Below are 4,306 nucleotides of genomic sequence, written 5' to 3'. Positions count from 1 at the left end.
TTTTGTGTTAATGTTGCAAGCTGTTCTGTGAAAGAGTTGGTTGGTTAGGCTTGCTTCAGACTGGCTGGCACTAGGATCTGATTTACGAACATCCTGTTGTCTTGGGTCTTTCTGTGGATTTCGGCTCCTCGTGTTTCAACCATGTTCTTGATCGAATCTTAACTTGTCTGAGTCGCTCTGATACCCTACACACACACACACACACACACACATATATATACATACAAAAGATGCCTAGCTAAACAAATATTAGTAAATAAGTTTGATATTTCAAATCTGAATTCCTAATCAGTGACCCAAGGAAACAAACTAGCAGTAATAGCTGCAGTAATATCAGAAAAAAAGCAAACCCATTGTTATGTGTTGTCGAAGCAGAGGAGCTAAATGCAGCTAACTATTTATTAAAGCCAAAACACAAAGAACATCTAGGCAAGGGAACAGGGCAAAAAACAAGGCAAGACAAGGAGGTCGAAGGGCTGAGGTGGAGTACAGGACTCGGAGGCTGGAGGTGGAGACTGGGGATCCTCCAAAACCATGATGTAGCTGGAGACTGGACGTCCCACAGTGAATCCACACAGCATACCTCAAACAGAGGATGAGTTGAGGGACAAGACAGGGACCAGCGGAAATGGGGCCTAGGAAGAGAGGTAGCTGAGGAGATGAGGTGGGAGAGTGAGGCTTGGTGGGAATTCGGGACAGGCAGAGAGTTCATAAATGGCCTCCTTGGCCGTGGCTGGACAGGCAGAGAGTGCACAGATGGCTTCCTTGGCCATGAAAGGACAGTCAGAGGGTTCACAGACAGGCTCCTTGGCCATGACATGGCAGACAGAGAATTCAGGGATGACCTCCATGGTCATTAAATGACTGACAAAGAGTTCAGAAGTGGGTGCCACTGCCATGAGAGGAGCTGAAGCAGATGCCTCTGCCTCTGGAGGTTCTGCAGTGGACGCCGCCACCTCAGGAGGAACTGCGGTGGTGTGTGCAGCCAAAATGCACCACATAACAATCCCCATTATGGGGAGTGCAGCAGACAGACAGATTGTGTGAATTGACAGCGTCAATTCACACAATCCCCCATGACTGAAGTGAGACCCTTGAGCAGGGCACCGATCCCCCCCAACTGCTCCCCAGGTGCCACAGCAAAAATGGCTGCCCACTGACCAGGTGTGTATTTACTTCACAGTGTGTTCAGTACTCACTGCTGTGTGTGTGTGCACTTGGATGGGTTAAAGGCAGAGCACAAATTCCAAGTATGGGAAACCATGCTTGGCTACACGTCAGTTAACTTTTTTTAAGACAATACAAACACCAGAAAGAGGAACTTTTCAAAATCTCTCTTCCAAAGAATACTTGCCAGTAAATATTTTTTTTCTCATTGGAATAAATTTCCCTAAAAGGGAACCGTAATGTGTTTTGTATGCAAGTTATTTGAGGACTGCAATAATCATTCTGACAGTCACTGACAGTACGTCGTAGTGACTGGAAAAATGCGGCCATATGCTTGTGTGAACATGAGGGGTCGGAAAGCCACAGGAAGGCAATGATTGATTATGTTCACTGTAATGTTGAAAGAGGTCAAATAGTTTCAGCACTTTTACATCAACTGCACAATGTGAATGTTATTGTTTAAAGGACGGTTGTTGTGGTTAAAGGGCTACTATTTAAGGCAATTTTTTTTGGTCGCCCATTTCATATAGGTTGAAGAAGTGCTTTAAATAGTTGTTCTTTATATAACATCCTTAAAAACATGATATGGGCCAGCAGGTGATTGCTGAATTAATCAGTCTAATTAAAGCAGGGTTGTCCAGTCCTGTTCCTGGAAGGCCACTATCCTGCAGAGTTTAGCTTTAGTCCAAATTAAACACACCTCAACCAGTTAAGAATGTCTTCAGGAATCCTAGAAACTTCCAGGCAAGTGTGCTGAAGCAGGTTGAAACTTACTTCTGTAAGACATTGGCTCTCTTGGAGCAGGATTGGCCACTCCTGATGTAAACTCAACAGCCAGTATAGTGGAAATCTAATTGATTTGAGTGAACCCAATAAAATGAGATGTGTCAATGTAACAAGAATCACTTGAGATTAACTACAAACTAGCAAAAGCACACAAAAACAAGCTAAATATTACATTTTTATATTCAATGCACATGGATGGCTGACAGCACAAGAACAGAAGAGTGCTAATCATTATTTTTATTTTATTAATTTTTTTGGCTTGTCATGTGCAATAAATTCATTTATTAACATATTTCCATGTAGATTTGCATTACCATGATCCTTTGCTTTTTGGTTTACCACCAAATAATTCAATCACACATAAAAATAGTTGAGATAGTCACATTGAGAACAACCACAGAATCAGCACAGCTATGAGTCACTGGTGCTGCATTCACAGCTGTCAAGCTCATTTCTCTCCAATTAGGTGTCCCTAGTAGTGCCTAAAGCCACGTACATACAACTCTGATGAGCTGTTTGAAACTTGCGTGTGTAAATACGAGGCTGTGATTGTGTTTGACAGCTCTCCTCCACTCAGTGGCCGAGCTCTGTGGGAAACATGGCAGATTCCTGCATTTAAAGACCTCTGCTCCTGTTCTCTTTCACTTTTCTCTTTCTCACTCTCTCTGGTTAGCTCACGGGCAAGAGAATAAGCTACATTTATTCTGCTGTGTTGTGTTGTCGTATAAAAGGAAGTGAGGAGAATGCAATTGAAAGATGTGTCTCTCTCAGGTGATTTCAAAGATGACAAGCAGAAACAAGGGTGTGTTGAAAAGTCTGTAAGGCACTTTGAATCATTCCTCTAGGTGGCTCAGCGATGCCTTGATAAATGTCTGGTTGGAGAGGCAGAGCCTTACCATCCTTGCAGATAATAGTAGGGCTGATTGATGAGATGTAGGGAGCACCCTAAGGTGATGTCAGCCTCTGGAGATTGTTTGTGGTAAATTATCTGACCGTCATGTGGTCTGTAGAAGGAAAAGACAGAGAACAATGAACAATTCTGTGGTCAAGCATTCAGGAGAATTGGGTTGGTCAGTACAGACCAAACTCATAGGCCTAGATTTCCCGCCCCACCCCATAAAACCCTGACCCAACCACCACACAAAGTTTTTTTGTTATTTTTACAATGCTTGTTTTTAAGAAAGGCTAAAAAGAGTTTTGCATAAAATACTGGCAAATTATCTGCAAATTGCAGATAAATTAACTTTAAATGATTTCTCATCAAATATAATCAAGCTTCGGAATTAAATAAAATCAGTAACATAGTCACACATCTAAACTATATCACAACATATAACTAAAGATTGGACTGAATATTACTGTGTATATATAAATCTGCTATTTATATTTACAAATATTCTGTACTATATTATATCACTATTACATGCTCACTTTACAAGAATTATCTACATTAATATGAGTATTGTTTAAAATGGCATGGTACTCATGTCATATATTTATAAAGCACATTAATTTCAGTAAAGAAAAAAATAACTCAAAATACTGTACAACAATACGAAAAAAATATAACTTTTAAATGAATTGTTCACCAAAAAATAAAATTATGTCATTGTTTACTAATCTGCCACTTGTTCCAAACCTGTATTTGTTGTTTTGTTTTGTTTTGTTTTGTTTTGTTTTGTTTCGGTTTCGGTTCATTTCCGTTCGGTACGGTTGAACACAAAATAATATATTATGAAGAATGCTGGTAACCAAACAGTTGACGATTGGAAGACCATACTGTGGAAGTCAATGGCTGCCGTTAACTTTGATAGTCTACTTCAGACATCCTACAAATTCTAAGTATCTTTGCAAATGCATGCCAACTAGCAGTCATTAGAGTATTAGTATACTATCTGCTTAATACCTGATAACACTTTATTTTGATAATAATAATAATAATAATAATAATAATAAATATTATTATTATTATTTATAATAATATCTTATGCTGTCGGATTTATGTATTTTTCTTAATTTTCTTCTTCTTCTAGAACAATACTTATGACCTTAAAGCCTCACAGATCAGAGGTGTGCTCTGATTGGCCAGCTATCCAGTGTGTTGTGATTGGTCGAATACCTGCTGGTAACCAAACAGTTGACGATTGGAAGACCATACTGTGGAAGTCAATGGCTGCCGTTAACTTTGATAGTCTACTTCAGACATCCTACAAATTCTAAGTATCTTTGCAAATGCATGCCAACTAGCAGTCATTAGAGTATTAGTATACTATCTGCTTAATACCTGATAACACTTTATTTTGATAATAATAATAATAATAATAATAATAATAAATATTATTATTATTATTTA

This window comes from Sinocyclocheilus grahami, unplaced genomic scaffold (assembly GCF_001515645.1).
Source record: "Sinocyclocheilus grahami isolate Dianchi unplaced genomic scaffold, SAMN03320097.WGS_v1.1 scaffold1351.1, whole genome shotgun sequence".
NCBI lineage: Eukaryota > Metazoa > Chordata > Actinopteri > Cypriniformes > Cyprinidae > Sinocyclocheilus > Sinocyclocheilus grahami.
This window is presented reverse-complemented; position numbering follows the sequence as displayed.